Source organism: Neolamprologus multifasciatus, chromosome 18 (assembly GCF_963576455.1).
Source record: "Neolamprologus multifasciatus chromosome 18, fNeoMul1.2, whole genome shotgun sequence".
NCBI classification, from domain to species: Eukaryota; Metazoa; Chordata; class Actinopteri; order Cichliformes; family Cichlidae; genus Neolamprologus; species Neolamprologus multifasciatus.
This window is the reverse complement of record NC_140456.1, coordinates 28,349,700-28,369,298: the sequence shown is the minus strand read 5'-3', so window position 1 is coordinate 28,369,298 and position 19,599 is coordinate 28,349,700.

Here is a 19,599-nt window from a genome sequence, read left to right as displayed (position 1 = left end):
TTCATGCACCTTTATGAGCAACATTTTACACTTACATCATAGCTAAATGAGCCCTCATTCATTTGATCATATTTGGTTCATGTCCTGGGATTCATCTGTTCCTGGGATAGATGACGGTGTGAAGGAATTCCCAAGCTGGGCGCATGACTCTGGGTAGCTTGCATCAAAAACAAAAAAAATGCTTTGATGCAGCCATCAACAGACCTTAGACTCCAAAACACGTTGCTTGCATTAACTGAACTTTCAAAACAGAGCTACCTTAAATTACACAATTGAAACATATGTGTATTGTTTGTGTATTTATACACAAACACTCATATATATTCAAATGATAAAAAAACAAAAGTCCATTTACCTGTTACTACCACACCAAATCTGGTCGTTAGTACTTCCTGGCTTGTGTAGCCACTATGATCCTGGAGCATTTCCATTGTGCTTTGGAGTTTGTACTGCTTTGTCTCTGGGGGCCACCGTAAGTATACTTTTATTTATTCACTCCACATAAAATCTAATAAATAAATTATAAAATACAAAAAAACTATTTACATTTCAACTTTTAACTTTTTAAATTTTCTGCTTTTTCCTTTTAAACAAATTTCAAGTGAAACAACACAAAACACTGCAAACCACAGCACAATAAAACATAAATTAAAATATGCAAAACAAAAAGAAGATGCACATTCTCTGTCATATAGGTCTGGGATGATTTTTGGGAGAGTGTTTTCCTGCTTGGAATCGCATACATAGGATTCACTGCATGGATAAACTTTCTGAATCCTTTATCATCCGCAACTGAAAATAGTTTTGGATGATGATGACTATACCTTTCCAACGTGACGATGTTGTCTCTTGTTGTTGTCCCTGGCTCGCTATCTCTCTATTTCCCTCCCGCTCTGTTCCTGCTACTGTATTATATGCTACTATGCTACTATATTAGATGTTTTTTCTATGATTTATTTTATGATTTGCAAAAGGTTCTCCCTGATTGTACTTTTTTCATTATTTTTGACTCCTCGAGGACACCGTAGTAATGTGATCGGAACTTCCATAGAAAAAACAGATTCGCTCTTTTGAAAAGGTAAACTGTGGTTTGTGCTGCATTTGTCTGCATTTTTTGTTGTTATTGTTGTTGTTTCCGATGCTTGTTAATGTGCTGGTGGTTCCCTCACTGTTTCACAAACTCTATTATGCAGATTCGAAAGCAGTATGATTTTATTCTATCTATCGTTATGATGCACGATAATATTATCGGAAGGTCTTTATAGTACCAAAAAGAGGAGGAATAAAAAACTGCTTAAAGAGTGAATTGGATCACATACGATTTGTTGAGTTGCAGTGCATTTGTAATGTTAGTGTTTAAGTTTAAGTTAGTGTTGTCAAAGTTCAAAGTGCGCTGCATTACATAATCAGACGTTGCAAAACTACACCCAAGTGTAATGAAGTTTACTTGCTGATTCGTGCATGTATAGCAGATACTTATAAATATAACTATTGAAATATGCTGGTTGAGTCAATCATGCAATAGAATTTAATTGCATGGGAAATATCTGAAGTGCTTTGTGTGTGTGTGTGTGTGTGTGCACTCCAGTGCTGCCAGTATGGAGGGAGATCCTCTCTCAGCCCTGTGTACTCCTGCTTTTGTGGTGGATGTGGACAAAGCGAAGAGGAATGCCCAGAGGATGATCGAGCACTGCCAGAAACTGGGAGTCCAGCTTCGTCCACACATGAAGACCCACAAAACCCTGTATGGATTCATACGCTCATGCATAGACACGCACACAGCACGTGCTTACAGACTTGCTGTGTATACAGGATTCTGATGAGGTCTCTGTGTGTGTCTAGTGAGTGTGCTGACATTATGACGGGTGGATCACAGAGGTGCATAGTGGTTTCCACCCTGGCAGAGGGTGAACACAGCTTCTCATCAGTTTAATACAGATTATAGCCTTGGGCTAATTTCCATCTGCAGACCCTCTGGCAGGTTGGTGTTACACACAAGTTAGTGAAAACATACAGAGACAACAATAACAGGACAAAAACAGTGATCACATTAAATTAGAACAAACAATGACAAGAAGAGTGGAAAACAGAGGACAATACAGATAACAACAACGGAAACACATCAGTTATATTGCACAAACCCCACACATGCTCTGACTGTCCTGATATTGCACTGACCCATTACACTAATAGTTCTTTCCCTTTTTGTAATACACTAACTCTTTTTCACGTCCAACATAAAGCATGATTAATTAAACATGATCACATGTTTGCGTGAGCCTCAGCCACCCTTCTAAGTGACTCTTAAAGATAAGGAGACTTGCACTTTCCCTCACTGACAGGGGAAGAGTATTCCAGAAGTTCAATGGAGTAGCTTAATTAACCTGATGGAAATCCGTTGGTGCGACTGTAAGAGAGATGTGCGTAAACAAATACCCCCAAACTTCAATAAACTGAAGCAACATTGTAAAGAAGAGTGGACCGAAATTCCTCCACAGTGATATGAAACAGCAATAAAATCATACAGAAACACCATTGCTTCAAGTTATCAAATCAAATCACTTTTATTATCACGTCACATGTGCAGGTACACTGGTACAGTACATGTGAGTGAAATTCTTGTGTGCGAGCTTCACAAGCAACAGAGTTGTGCAAAAATACAATAACGTAAAACAAGCAAAATATAAGAATGGCTAAATCTGAGACTAATAAATATATGTACAATATATAATAGTATATGCATTACTGGATGTGTATACTAAATATTTTTTCTACGTGTGTGTGTGTGTATACATATTTTACAAATTAAATAGAGTAAACAATAAAATAAAATATATAAAATATACAGAGGTTTGTAGTTGGATATTGTGCAAAACAGTGGCATTAATGTACAGTATGTAGTGCATAATGTTGAAGTTCCAGTAGTGGAGGTGAGGTGTCTATGAAGTGTTCAGCAGTCTGATGGCCTGATGGAAAAAGCTGTCTCTCAGTCTGCTGGTACGGGACGGGTACTGCAAAACCTCCTTCCTGATGGAAGTAGTCTGAACAGTTTATGGCTGGGGTGACTGGAGTTCTTGATGATCCTCGACGCTTTCCTCAGGCACCGCTTCCTGTAGATGTCTTGGAGGGAGGGAAGCTCACCTCCAATTATCGGCTCAGAGCACCGCACTACTCTCTGGAGAGCTTTGCGGTTGTAAGCGGTGCTGTTGCCGTACCAGGTGGTGATGCATCCAGTGAGGATGCTCTGAATGGCACAGCGATAGAAGGTCCTGAGGATGCGGGGGCTCATGCCGAATCTTTTCAGTCCCCTGAGAAAGAAGAGGCGCTGCTGCGCCTTCTTCACTGTTTTGTTTATGTGTACTGACCACGTAAGATCCTCAGCCAGATGTACACCAAGGAAGCGGAAGCTGCTCACTCTCTCCACAGCAGCGCCGTTGATGGTGATGGGGGTGTGTACTTCTCTGCACCTCCGGAAGTCCACTATCAACTCCTTTGTCTTTGCGACATTGAGGGTGAGATGGTTGTCTTGACACCACTGGGTCAGGGCGCTGACCTCCTCCCTGTAAGCCGTCTCATCACTGTTGGTGATAAGACCCACCAATGTAGTGTCATCCGCAAACTTCACAATGATGTTGGAGTTGTTAGTGGCCGTGCAGTCATGGGTGTAGAGTGAGTAAAGGAGAGGGCTCAGTACACACCCCTGTGGTGCACCAGTGTTCAGTGTGATTACTGCCAAAGGTGCTGCAGGTTTCTCTGTGCTGCTTTTTTTTTTTTTGGAGTCACTTGGGGAACAGTTTCAGGCCTTTATTGGCCAAGCTATCTATGATAGAGATGCAAAATCTATAGATTTGAACAATCATACTGAAAATCAAATGTTCAAAATGTAAATTTGGTGACAGTTTAACTGAAAGCTTGAAATGTTTATTCTGACAGGGAATCCGTGTCTGAGATTTGAATATTTAACCTTAAAGGGCTGTTTTCATATATGGAGGCAACGGGATTGTAAAGCATTGAGCTTCATTTTTGGTTAGTGCATCGGCATAATTATTCTGGCACCAAGCAGCGATGTGACCTGTGGATTACTGCAGGATAAAATAATACTTCCGGGCCCAGCTTTCAAAGTAAAAGCAGTTGTGGGAAACTGGCAAATGCTTTATTTCCATCAGCATTTAAAAAAGCTAAAGAATAAATAAATAAATAAAAAGGGTGGGTGGTGCGCTGGATGAACGATAAAACGACTCTGTGAAGACAAAACAAAGCTATAAAAATTTCCACGTGCACAGACATGCACACAAAAACTGCCTGACTCCTTGCTGGCTGTAACTCACCGCGCGTGATCACCGGTAATGTTCTTTAATAAGACAAACACGTGAGCATTCTGATTAGTGATGGGATTTCCGGCTCTTTTTAGAGATCCGGCTCTTTCGGCTCCGAACCGGCTCTTCAGGTTGTTTTGTTGCTTTAATTATTTAATCATTAACAATAATATAAAATTATGCAGAAAAGGAATTACTAATGTAAAAAAAAGTGGTTTTATTTATATATGTTTATATATGGCCCCTAGAGACAAAGCACGTACAAACTCTAAAGCATATACAAACTCCAAAACACATTTCTAGTGTTAACTGAACTTCCAAAACAGAGCTACCCAGATCACTTAAATTACACAATTGAAAGCATGTGCGTATTGTTTGTGTATTTAAAGACAAGCACTCATATTTATTCAAATAATTTAAAAAAAATTCATTTACCTGTTATTACCACACACCAAATTCGGTTGTTGATACTTCCTGGCTTGTGTAGCCACTAGGTAACAAACGCTCAACACTGCGCCCTAGCATCCTGGAGCACTTCTGTTATCTTTTATACGTGATTCTGAGTTTGTACGTGTTTTGGAGTTTGTACATGCTTCTGAGTTTTTACGTGTTTTGGAGTTTGTACGTGCTTCTGAGTTTTTACGTGTTTTGGAGTTTGTACATGCTTCTGAGTTTTTACGTGTTTTGGAGTTTGTACGTGCTTCTGAGTTTTTACGTGTTTTGGAGTTTGTACATGCTTCTGAGTTTTTACGTGTTTTGGAGTTTGTACGTGCTTCTGAGTTTTTACGTGTTTTGGAGTTTGTACGTGCTTCTGAGTTTTTACGTGTTTTGGAGTTTGTACATGCTTCGGGGTTTGTAAGTGCGTCTGAGTTTTTACGCGTTTTGGAGTTTTTACGCGTTTTGGAGTTTTTACGTGTTTTGGAGTTTGTACATGTTTTGGAGTTTGTACTCCTTTGTCTCTAAGGGCCACCATAAATATACTTTATTTATTCACTCCACATAAAATGTAATAAATAAATCATATAATACAAAGAACAACTATTTACATTTTAAACTTTTAACTATTTAAATTTTCAGCTTTTTCCTTTTAAACAAATTTAACGTGAAACAACACAAAACACTGCAAACCACAACACAATTAAATATAAATTAAAATATTAAAACAAAAAGAAGATGCACATTCTCTATCATATGGGCCTGTATGATTTCTGAATCCTTTATTCAATTCAATTCAATTCAATTTTATTTATATAGCGCCAAATCACAACAAATGTCGCCTCAAGGCGCTTCATAGATACAGAGAAAAACCCAACAATCATATGACCCCCTATGAGCAAGCACTTTGGCGACAGTGGGAAGGAAAAACTCCCTTTTAACAGGAAGAAACCTCCGGCAGAACCAGGCTCAGGGAGGGGCGGCCATCTGCTGCGACCGGTTGGGGTGAGAGAAGGAAGACAGGATAAAGACATGCTGTGGAAGAGAGACAGAGATTAATAACAGATACGATTCAATACAGAGAGGTCTGTTAATACATAGTGAGTGAGAAAGGTGACTGGAAAGGAAAAACTCAATGCATCATGGGAATCCCCCGGCAGCCTACATCTATTGCAGCATAACTAAGGGAGGATTCAGGGTCACCTGGTCCAGCCCTAACTATATGCTTTAGCAAAAAGGAAAGTTTTAAGCCTAATCTTAAAAGTAGAGATAGTGTCTGTCTCCCGAATCCAAACTGGAAGCTGGTTCCACAGAAGAGGGGCCTGAAAACTGAAGGCTCTCCCTCCCATTCTACTTTTAAATACTCTAGGAACAACAAGTAGGCCTGCAGAGCGAGAGCGAAGTGCTCTAATAGGGTGATATGGTACTACAAGGTCATTAAGATAAGATGGGGCCTGATTATTTAAGACCTTGTATGTGAGGAGCAGGATTTTGAATTCAATTCTGGATTTAACAGGAAGCCAATGAAGGGAAGCCAAAACAGGAGAAATATGCTCTCTCTTTCTAGTCCCTGTCAGTACTCTTGCTGCAGCATTTTGGATTAACTGAAGGCTTTTCAGTGAGTTTTTTGGACATCCTGATAATAATGAATTGCAGTAGTCCAGCCTGGAAGTAATAAATGCATGAACTAGTTTTTCAGCGTCACTCTGAGACAGGATATTTCTAATTTTAGAGATGTTGCGCAAATGGAAGAACGCAGTCTTACATATTTGTTTAATATGTGCGTTGAAGGACATGTCCTGGTCAAAAATGACTCCAAGGTTCCTCACAGTGTTACTGGAGGCCAAGGTAATGCCATCCAGAGTAAGAATCTGGTTAGATACCAAATTTCTAAGCTTTTCAGCGCCGAGTACAATGACCTCAGTTTTATCTGAGTTGAGAAGCAGAAAGTTAGTGGCCATCCAAGTCTTTATGTCTTTAAGACATTCCTGCAGTGTAACTAATTGGTGTGTGTTATCTGGCTTCATGGACAGATAGAGCTGGGTGTCATCTGCATAGCAGTGAAAATGTATGCTATGTCTTCTAATGATGCTGCCTAGGGGAAGCATGTATAATGTAAACAGAATTGGTCCTAGCACTGAACCCTGTGGAACTCCATAATTAACCTCAGTGTGTGAAGAGGACTCTCCATTTACATGCACAAATTGGAGTCTATTAGATAGATATGATACAAACCACTGCAGTGCAATACCTGTAATACCTACAGCATGTTCTAATCGCTCTAATAGAATATTATGGTCAACAGTATCGAATGCTGCACTAAGGTCAAGAAGGACAAGCACAGAGATGAGTCCACTGTCAGAGGCCATAAGAAGATCATTTGTAACCTTCACTAAAGCTGTTTCTGTGCTGTGATGAGCTCTGAAACCTGACTGAAACTCTTCAAATAAACCATTCCTCTGCAGATGATCTGTTAGCTGTTTGACAACTACTCTTTCAAGGATTTTTGATATGAAAGGAAGGTTGGAGATTGGCCTATAATTAGCTAAGACTGCTGGGTCTAGAGATGGCTTTTTGAGTAAAGGTTTAACTGCAGCCACCTTGAAGGCCTGTGGTACATAGCCGATTATTAGAGATAGGTTGATCATATATAAGATCGAAGAATTAATCAATGGCAGAACTTCTTTGAGCAGTTTTGTAGGAATGGGGTCTAAGAGACACGTTGATGGTTTGGAGGAAGTAATTATTGACGTTAACTCAGAAAGATCGATTGGAAAAAAAGAGTCTAACTTAACATCAATGGAACTACGAGTAGCTGTAGATAATATTACATCTGTGGGATGATTATTGGTAATTTTTTCTCTAATGATAAAAATTTTATTTGTGAAGAAGTTCATGAAGTCATCACTAGTTAACGTTAAAGGGATGGTTGGCTCAAAAGAGCTCTGACTTTTTGTCAGCCTGGCTACAGTGCTGAAGAGAAACCTGGGGTTGTTCTTATTTTCTTCAATCAGTGACGAATAGTAAGCTGTTCTGGCTTTGCGGAGGGCTTTCTTATAAAGCAACAAACTATTTCTCCAGGCTAAATGATGATCCTCTAAATTTGTGACACGCCATTTCCTCTCCAGATTACGAGTCGTCTGCTTGAGGGTACGTGTTTGAGAATTATACCACGGGGTCAGGTACTTCTGATTAGAGACCTTAGTTTTCACTGGAGCTACAGTATCCAGAGTCGTACGTAGTGAGGAGGTGAAATTATTAACAAGATAATCGACCTCTGTTGGGGTAGCGTTCAGATAGCTGCTCTGCTCTGTGTTGGTACAGGGCATTGACGATGATAACAGTGGCTGGATTATATTCTTAAACTTAGTTACAGCGCTTTCAGAAAGACATCTACTTTGATAAAGTCCACTCTCCACTGCTGCGTAATCAATTATTGTAAATGTAAATGTTATCAAGAAATGATCAGACAGGAGAGGGTTTTCAGGAAACACTGTTAAATGTTCAGTTTCTATGCCATATGTTAAAACAAGATCTAGAGTGTGATTAAAGTGGTGGGTGGGTTCTTTTACATTTTGAGAGAAACCAATTGAGTCTAATAACAGATTAAATGCCATGTTGAGGCTGTCATTTTTAGCATCTACATGGATGTTAAAATCACCCACAATAATTATTTTATCTGAGCTCAGAACTAAATCAGATATAAAGTCTGAGAAATCAGACAGAAACTCTGTGTAAGGCCCAGGTGGACGATAGATGATAACAAGTAAGACTGGTTTCTGAGTTTCACAGCTGGGGTGGATAATGTTAAGCATCAGGCTTTCAAATGAATTAAAAGTCTGTCTTGGTCTTTCATTAATTAATAGACTGGTGTGAAAAATTGCTGCCACACCGCCCCCTCGACCTGTGCTTCGAGATTTCTGGTAGTTAGAATGACTCGGGGGTGTTGATTCATTTAAGCTAACATAATCATCCTGCTGCAACCAGGTTTCTGTAAGGCAGAGTAAATCAATTTGTTGATCAATTATTAAGTCATGTACTAACAGAGACTTGGAAGAGAGAGACCTAATATTTAATAATCCACATTTCACTGTTTTACTCTTTGGTTCAGATGTGGATACTGTATTGTTCTTTCTTTGTAAATGTTTAAGTTGTCTGCAACTGAAAATAGTGGATGATTACTATACCTTTCTAATGTGACGTTGTTGTCCCTCGCTCTCTTTCTCTCTGGCTCTGTTCCTGTGCTACTGCGAGTGTAACTAACGCCCCTCTGCCCAGCGCAAAGTACAGGCCGCGCATGCGGAGTTTAGCGAAAAAAGGGCGAGAGAGAGGGTGAGAGAAAGAAAAAAAAAAAACCTCACGGCTCCCAATAAGGAGCCGGCTCGCGTCGTTCACTTCAAAGACCCGGCTCTAAGAGCCATTTCGTTCGCGAACGACCCATCACTAATTCTGATAGCTGTGTGCCATTTAAATTAGCATAGCTCACCAGCCATCATGGAAATCCGATAACAACACAGTGGGGGGTCGCTTCACATTCTAACTTTAAACGAAGGATTTTAAAACTATTTGGTGTGGGTTAAAGCAGTGCACCAGTAGGCTATACGTTTCACATCCACACAACTTTCACTGAATCACAACAACAGAGGATCGTTGCTGTGCCTATAGCGGTTGCTAGGTAACGCTAGCGCTAAGTTCCGCCGTCATCCCGGATGTAGGCGGAGCTTAGCGCTAGAATCTCTTTGATCCTTTGATGTCTTATGTGACGCTGTGTTAGAAAAATCCTTAAATAGGGGTTAGTTACCCTTTCAGTTTAGTAAGAAGCATCGTTTCACAGCCGAGCGCATCAGTTAACAGAAAACATGAATACAAATACAGAGATGAATCCTTTGACTGAAGTTAGTGAAAATATAAAATCCAGAATTAGACACTTCTTTATGAAGATCACAGAAGAACAGTGGCATGCACTGAAAAAAGGGAGCTCAGATGAACACACCAAGCAGGTACTTGGCATGTTTACATCTGAATTGTTTCATATCACCATGTCTGAAATCATACCAATGATTAATGACTTTGAGTGTGATGTCGACCCAGGGGAGAGTGTCAACTTGGGGGAGACGAGTTTACAGGGAGTCGGGGAGAAATCGACGCACTGTGCGTGCTGCCCCAATTCGTGCACCCAGCACATGAATCGGGAGGATCCACAGTTAGCTGATCTGGTATCAGATTCAGAATTAGCAGAGGGGCCAAAAAATGGACCAGTGGCTGAGCCCACCAAGGACGCCAAAGCTCAACTGTTGGACCAACAGCTGCTGGTTAAAGAGCTCATAAATGCTGTAATTGCACGCGCCTCGAGAAAGGCAAAGGTGCCGCCAACAGATTTAATTCAACACCAACTCTTCCCGGCTCTGTGGGCGCAAATTAAAGAAAAAACTCTAAACATCAAACAAAATAGAGTGAAAAGTCTTGAAAAAGCAATTTTCAAAGACATTACAAAGCTCCTGGATATTCCACCTAATCTCGTTATCATTGCGCTACCACTAGCTCAAGAAGTGGTCATTTCTGTATTCAAAGATCACCTCTTCCGAAAGAAGCGAAGCCTACTTAGAAGGCTATTCGCTTGGTTTGGAAAAACTGAAGATGATGGAGACCAGCCATCAGAAACTAAGAAGATCTCCAAAACACTTTTACAGGACTTTAAAGCTAATATAATTCCAATACCGGAGGAAAAATCACCATCTGGTGTTAGAGGCAGCTCTTATGATGCTGACCAAAAAGAGTGTGTGAGCACACTTATTCATGCTGTGCTCTCACATGCTGCAAAACCTTCCCACCACAAACCTTCAGTTAAACTTCACAAACGACTCTTTGACAAGGTGATGTCTGATTACCGCATCAAAGGCCTGTATATTAATGAGAAAAAATTAAAAGGTCTCGATGAGGTCATTTACCAAGAGCTCCGCAACAAAGCATTCTGTAAAGACAAGCACTTGATCGTATTACTGAATGACAAGGACCCAGTATTGCAAAACGTGACGATCGATATAATTAAAAAGCACTTGATCGAGTTGATGGAGAATCCAGCCCTTAGCGCGGCTGAAGAAGTTCAAAAATACAGGTCTTCTGTGGAAGTCTGTATTGAGGACTTGGTGAAGCATGTCGTTGAATATGCCGAGATACCCTGCTCTCCTGAAAAAGCCGATGCCATCTCCAAACGGCTGTTCGGTAAAGTTTGGCCGCGAATCAAAAAAATTCAAATCCCCGCTGAATATGTGATATTCCTCAGTAACATGGTCTACAAGTCTCTCATAGAGAAATGGAAAGACCCAGCTGTGATTCTGATATTAATGTCATCGGAACACAGATACGTTTATGATTTCATTACTCAGGTCTTCAAAGAGCATGCCGTAACTGTATTGGAAAGTCAACCTTTCATCACAAGCTTCTTTTCCTCTGTGGGTCGAGCTACGGGTTCGCACACAGACAAAACAAAATGAATGTTTTGTAAGCAATCCGTCAGGATTGACTGTAAATATTTATTTAAAATTATTTGGACAGTTTAAGTGTATTAGTTGACATCAAACTCTTTAAATTGGCTAACAAGTCATTTTATAAACCCCACGACCGGCCGAGGCAGATGGCCGTCCCTCACTGAGCCTGGTTCTGCCGGAGGTTTCTTTCTTTTAAAAGAAAGTTTTTCCTCCCCACTGTTGCCGAGTGCTTGCTCAGAGGGAATTGTCAGATTATTGGGGTTTTGTTTTTTGTCAACTAATACACAGCTTATCTTATTGGGCACTCTAAATTAATTTTTTAATTAAAAAAATAAAATAAAATCCTAAAAAGATTATATTGTGAATATTGCCTGTTTTTATTGTCACACAAATGTCTACATTTTCAGCCTTGGCTGAACACGTGTGTGTGTCATTGTATTCAATCAAAGATTTTAGTAGCAACTATTGTATATGGCAGATGTTTTACTCTGATTACACACAGCCTCTGTAGGAGTAGGTCACAGATAAAAGGTATTCATTTGTAAATTTGACCTCTGACCTTACATTGATACAGGATGACAGGATATTTGTATGTAAACTATAATGTGATATTTAGAATCCACATATATTGGTATATAATCTCCTAAATGTTGCCAAACTGACCAATCTGTAAAGTTGAGGTTACCAAAAATTGTGTTGAAAGTCAGAACCCATCACATGGGTTAAATTACCATTAATGTTTGGGTTAAGATTTCTTCTTATTATAAAATTACATTTATAAAAACTAGATTCAAAACAGATTTTCTCAAAAAATCTTTTTATTGCCATATGATACCTGAACATAGACAGCAAATTCATAGAAATCTATCAATGAAAGTAAAATACAACTTTAAAAAAAGTATATAATTCATTATATTATATCCATTACTTCAAATCAGTCTTTTGGTTACAGCACATGCAAATGCATGTAAACACAGATGAAGACATGGTATGTAATGCCTGCTCTGTTTTTAGAGCAAATCACATTTAAAAAAAAATCTTAACTTTAAAAAAATGATGAATTGATGATTATCTCAGCACATACATCAACACTTTGGAAAAGTGGCAAGAGGGAATCTCCCTCTAAGATCATTTCATGCACCTTTATGAGCAACATTTTACACTTACATCATAGCTAAATGAGCCCTCATTCATTTGATCATATTTGGTTCATGTCCTGGGATTCATCTGTTCCTGGGATAGATGACGGTGTGAAGGAATTCCCAAGCTGGGCGCATGACTCTGGGTAGCTTGCATCAAAAACAAAAAAATGCTTTCATGCAGCCATCAACAGACCTTAGACTCCAAAACACGTTGCTTGCATTAACTGAACTTTCAAAACAGAGCTACCTTAAATTACACAATTGAAACATATGTGTATTGTTTGTGTATTTATACACAAACACTCATATATATTCAAATGATTAAAAAACAAAAGTCCATTTACCTGTTACTACCACACCAAATTGGGTTGTTAGTACTTCCTGGCTTGTGTAGCCACTATGATCCTGGAGCATTTCCATTGTGCTTTGGAGTTTGTACTGCTTTGTCTCTAGGGGCCACCGTAAGTATACTTTTATTTATTCACTCCACATAAAATCTAATAAATAAATGATAAAATACAAAAAAACTATTTACATTTCAACTTTTAACTTTTTAAATATTCTGCTTTTTCTTTTTAAACAAATTTCAAGTGAAACAACACAAAACACTGCAAACCACAGCACAATAAAACATAAATTAAAATATGCAAAACAAGAAGAAGATGCACATTCTCTGTCATATAGGTCTGGGATGATTTTTGGGAGAGTGTTTTCCTGCTTGGAATCGAATACATAGGATTCACTGCATGGATAAACTTTCTGAATCCTTTATCATCCACAACTGAAAATAGTTGTGGATGATGACTATACCTTTCCAACGTGACGATGTTGTCTCTTGTTGTTGTCCCTGGCTCGCTATCTCTCTATTTCCCTCCTGCTCTGTTCTTGTGCTACTGCGAGTTTAACTACCGGATATATTAGATGTTTTTTCTATGATTTATTTTATGATTTGCAAAAGGTTCTCCCTGATTGTACTTTTTTCATTATTTTTGACTCCTCGAGGACACCGTAGTAATGTGATCGGAACTTCCATAGAAAAACAGATTCGCTCTTTTGAAAAGGTAAACTGTGGTTTGTGCTGCATTTGTCTGCATTTTTTGTTGTTATTGTTGTTGTTTCCGATGCTTGTTAATGTGCTGGTGGTTCCCTCACTGTTTCACAAACTCTATTATGCAGATTCGAAAGCAGTATGATTTTATTCTATCTATCGTTATGATGCACGATAATATTATCGGAAGGTCTTTATAGTACCAAAAAGAGGAGGAATAAAAAACTGCTTAAAGAGTGAATTGGATCACATACAATTTGATGAGTTGCAGTGCATTTGTAAAGTTAGTGTTTAAGTTTAAGTTAGTGTTGTCAAAGTTCAAAGTGCGCTGCATTACATAATCAGAGACGTTGCAAAACTACACCCAAGTGTAATGAAGTTTACTTGCTGATTCATGCATGTATAGCAGATACTTATAAATATAACTATTGAAATATGCTGGTTGAGTCAATCATGCAATAGAATTTAATTGCATGGGAAATATCTGAAGTGCTCTGTGTGTGTGTGTGTGTGTGTGTGTGTGTGTGTGTGTGTGTGTGTGTGTGTGTGTGTGTGTGTGTGTGCACTCCAGTGCTGCCAGTATGGAGGGAGATCCTCTCTCAGCCCTGTGTACTCCTGCTTTTGTGGTGGATGTGGACAAAGCGAAGAGGAATGCCCAGAGGATGATCGAGCGCTGCCAGAAACTGGGAGTCCAGCTTCGTCCACACATGAAGACCCACAAAACCCTGTATGGATTCATACGCTCATGCATAGACACGCACACAGCACGTGCTTACAGACTTGCTGTGTATACAGGATTCTGATGAGGTCTCTGTGTGTGTCTAGTGAGTGTGCTGACATTATGACGGGTGGATCACAGAGGTGCATAGTGGTTTCCACCCTGGCAGAGGGTGAACACAGCTTCTCATCAGTTTAATACAGATTATAGCCTTGGGCTAATTTCCATCTGCAGACCCTCTGGCAGGTTGGTGTTACACACAAGTTAGTAAAAACATACAGAAACAACAATAACAGGACAAAAACAGTGATCACATTAAATTAGAACAAACAATGACAAGAAGAGTGGAAAACAGAGGACAATACAGATAACAACAACGGAAACACATCAGTTATATTGCACAAACCCCACACATGCTCTGACTGTCCTGATATTGCACTGACCCATTACACTAATAGTTGTTTCCCTTTTTGTAATACACTAACTCTTTTTCATGTCCAACATAAAGCATGATTAATTAAACATGATCACATGTTTGCGTGAGCCTCAGCCACCCTTCTAAGTGACTCTTAAAGATAAGGAGACTTGCACTTTCCCTCACTGACAGGGGAAGAGTATTCCAGAAGTTCAATGGAGTAGCTTAATTAACCTGATGGAAATCCGTTGGTGCGACTGTAAGAGAGATGTGCATAAACAAATACCCCCAAACTTCAATAAACTGAAGCAACATTGTAAAGAAGAGTGGACCGAAATTCCTCCACAGTGATATGAAACAGCAATAAAATCATACAGAAACACCATTGCTTCAAGTTATCAAATCAAATCACTTTTATTATCACGTCACATGTGCAGGTACACTGGTACAGTACATGTGAGTGAAATTCTTGTTTGCGAGCTTCACAAGCAACAGAGTTGTGCAAAAATACAATAACGTAAAACAAGCAAAATATAAGAATGGCTAAATCTGAGACTAATAAATATATGTACAATATATAATAGTCTATGCATTACTGGATGTGTATACTAAATATGTTTTTCTACGTGTGTGTGTGTGTATACATATTTTACAAATTAAATAGAGTAAACAATAAAATAAAATATATAAAATATACAGAGGTTTGTAGTTGGATATTGTGCAAAACAGTGGCATTAATGTACAGTATGTAGTGCATAATGTTGAAGTTCCAGTAGTGGAGGTGAGGTGTCTATGAAGTGTTCAGCAGTCTGATGGCCTGATGGAAAAAGCTGTCTCTCAGTCTGCTGGTACGGGACCGGATACTGCAAAACCTCCTTCCTGATGGAAGTAGTCTGAACAGTTTATGGCTGGGGTGACTGGAGTCCTTGATGATCCTCGACGCTTTCCTCAGGCACCGCTTCCTGTAGATGTCTTGGAGGGAGGGAAGCTCACCTCCAATTATCCGTTCAGAGCACCGCACTACTCTCTGGAGAGCTTTGCGGTTGTAAGCGGTGCTGTTGCCGTACCAGGTGGTGATGCATCCAGTGAGGATGCTCTGAATGGCACAGCGATAGAAGGTCCTGAGGATGCGGGGGCTCATGCCAAATCTTTTCAGTCCCCTGAGAAAGAAAAGGCGCTGCTGCGCCTTCTTCACTGTTTTGTTTATGTGTACTGACCACGTAAGATCCTCAGCCAGATGTACACCAAGGAAGCGGAAGCTGCTCACTCTCTCCACAGCAGCGCCGTTGATGGTGATGGGGGTGTGTACTTCTCTGCACCTCCGGAAGTCCACTATCAACTCCTTTGTCTTTGCGACATTGAGGGTGAGATGGTTGTCTTGACACCAGTGGGTCAGTGCGCTGACCTCCTCCCTGTAAGCCGTCTCATCACCGTTGGTGATAAGACCCACCACTGTAGTGTCATCCGCAAACTTCACAATGATGTTGGAGTTGTTAGTGGCCGTGCAGTCATGGGTGTAGAGTGAGTAAAGGAGAGGGCTCAGTACACACCCCTGTGGTGCACCAGTGTTCAGTGTGATTACTGCCAAAGGTGCTGCAGGTTTCTCTGTGCTGCTTTTTTTTTTTTGGGGAGTCATTTGGGGAACAGTTTCAGACCTTTATTGGCCAAGCTATCTATGAAAGAGATGCAAAATCTATAGATTTGAACAATCATACTGAAAATCAAATGTTCAAATTGTAAATTTGGTGACAGGTTAACCGAAAGCTTGAAATATTTATTCTGACAGGGAATCCGTGTCTGAGATTTGAATATTTAACCTTAAAGGGCTGTTTTCATATATGGAGGCAACGGGATTGTAAAGCATTGAGTTTCATTTTTGGTTAGTGCATCGGCATAATTATTCTGGCACCAAGCAGCGATGTGACCTGTGGATTACTGCAGGATAAAATAATACTTCCGGGCCCAGCTTTCAAAGTAAAAGCAGTTGTGGGAAACTGGCAAATGCTTTATTTCCATCAGCATTTAAAAAAGCTAAAGAATAAATAAATAAATAAAAAAGGTGGGCGGTGCGCTGGATGAATGATAAAACGACTCTGTGAAGACAAAACAAAGCTATAAAAATTTCCACGTGCACAGACATGCACACAAAAACTGCCTGACTCCTTGCTGGCTGTAACCCACCGCGCGTGATCACCTGTAATGTTCTTTAATAAGACAAACACGTGACCATTCTGATAGCCGTGTGCCATTTAAATTAGCATAGCTCACCAGCCATCATGGAAATCAACAACACAGTGGGGGGTCGCTTCACATTATAACTTTAAACGAAGGATTTTAAAACTATTTGGTGTGGGTTAAAGCAGTGCACCAGTAAGCTATACGTTTCATATCCACACAACTTTCACTGAATCACAACAACAGAGGATCGTCGTTGTGTGTATAGCGGTTGCTAGGTAACGCTAGCGCTAAGTTCCGCCGTCATCCCGGATGTAGGCGGAGCTTAGCGCTAGAATCTCTTTGATCCTTTGATGTCTTATGTGACGTTGCGTTAGAAAAATCCTTAAATAGGGGTTAGTTACCCTTTCAGTTTAGTAAGAAGCATCGTTTCACAGCCGAGCGCATCAGTTAACAGAAAACATGAATACAAATACAGAGATGAATCCTTTGACTGAAGTTAGCGAAAATATAAAATCCAGAATTAGACACTTCTTTATGAATATCACAGAAGAACAGTGGCATGCACTGAAAAAAGGGAGCTCAGATGAACACACCAAGCAGGTATTTGGCATGTTTACATCTGAATTGTTTCATATCACCATGTCTGAAGTCATGCCAATGATTAATGACTTTGAGTGTGATGTCGACCCAGGGGAGAGTGTCAACTTGGGGGAGACGAGTTTACAGGGAGTCGGGGAGAAATCGATGCACTGTGCGTGCTGCCCCAATTCGTCCACCCAGCACATGAATCAGGAGGATCCACAGTTAGCTGATCTGGTATCAGATTCAGAATTAGCAGAGGGGCCAAAAAATGGACCAGTGGCTGAGCCCACCAAGGACGCCAAAGTTCAACTGTTGGACCAACAGCTGCTGGTTAAAGAGCTCATAAATGCTGTAATTGCACGCGCCTCGAGAAAGGCAAAGGTGCCGCCAACAGATTTAATTCAACACCAACTCTTCCCGGCTCTGTGGGCGCAAATTAAAGAAAAAACTCTAAACATCAAACAAAATAGAGTGAAAAGTCTTGAAAAAGCAATTTTCAAAGACATTACAAAGCTCCTGGATATTCCACCTAATCTCGTTATCATTGCGCTACCACTAGCTCAAGAAGTGGTCATTTCTGTATTCAAAGATCACCTCTTCAGAAAGAAGCGAAGCCTACTTAGAAGGCTATTCGCTTGGTTTGGAAAAACTGAAGATGATGGAGACCAGCCATCAGAAACTAAGAAGATCTCCAAAACACTTTTACAGGACTTTAAAGCTAATATAATTCCAATACCGGAGGAAAAATCACCATCTGGTGTTAGAGGCAGCTCTTATGATGCTGACCAAAAAGAGTGTGTGAGCACACTTATTCATGCTGTGCTCTCACATGCTGCAAAACCTTCCCACCACAAACCTTCAGTTAAACTTCACAAACTACTCTTTGACAAGGTGATGTCTGATTACCGCATCAAAGGCCTGTATATTAATGAGAAAAAATTAAAAGGTCTCGATGAGGCCATTTACCAAGAGCTCCGCAACAAAGCATTCTGTAAAGACAAGCACTTGATCGTATTACTGAATGATAAGAACCCAGTATTGCAAAACGTGACGATCGATATAATTAAAAAGCACTTGATCGAGTTGATGGAGAATCCAGCCCTTAGCGCGGCTGAAGAAGTTCAAAAATACAGGTCTTCTGTGGAAGTCTGTATTGAGGACTTGGTGAAGCATGTCGTTGAATATGCCGAGATACCCTGCTCTCCTGAAAAAGCCGATGCCATCTCCAAACGGCTGTTCGGTAAAGTTTGGCCGCGAATCAAAAAAATTCAAATCCCCGCTGAATATGTGATATTCCTCAGTAACATGGTCTACAAGTCTCTCATAGAGAAATGGAAAGACCCAGCTGTGATTCTGATATTAATGTCATCGGAACACAGATACGTTTATGATTTCATTATTCAGGTCTTCAAAGAGCATGCCGTAACTGTATTGGAAAGTCAACCTTTCATCACAAGCTTCTTTTCCTCTGTGGGTCGAGCTACGGGTTCGCACACAGACAAAACAAAATGAATGTTTTGTAAGCAATCCGTCAGGATTGACTGTAAATATTTATTTAAAATTATTTGGACAGTTTAAGTGTATTAGTTGACATCAAACTCTTTAAATTGGCTAACAAGTCATTTTATAAACCCCACGACCGGCCGAGGCAGATGGCCGTCCCTCACTGAGCCTGGTTCTGCCGGAGGTTTCTTTCTTTTAAAAGAAAGTTTTTCCTCCCCACTGTTGCCGAGTGCTTGCTCAGAGGGAATTGTCAGATTATTGGGGTTTTGTTTTTTGTCAACTAATACACAGCTTATCTTATTGGGCACTCTAAATTAATTTTTTAATTAAAAAAATAAAATAAAATCCTAAAAAGATTATATTGTGAATATTGCCTGTTTTTATTGTCACACAAATGTCTACATTTTCAGCCTTGGCTGAACACGTGTGTGTGTCATTGTATTCAATCAAAGATTTTAGTAGCAACTATTGTATATGGCAGATGTTTTACTCTGATTACACACAGCCTCTGTAGGAGTAGGTCACAGATAAAAGGTATTCATTTGTAAATTTGACCTCTGACCTTACATTGATACAGGATGACAGGATATTTGTATGTAAACTATAATGTGATATTTAGAATCCACATATATCCACATATATTGGTATATAATCTCCTAAATGTTGCCAAACTGACCAATCTGTAAAGTTGAGGTTACCAAAAATTGTGTTGAAAGTCAGAACCCATCACATGGGTTAAATTACCATTAATGTTTGGGTTAAGATTTCTTCTTA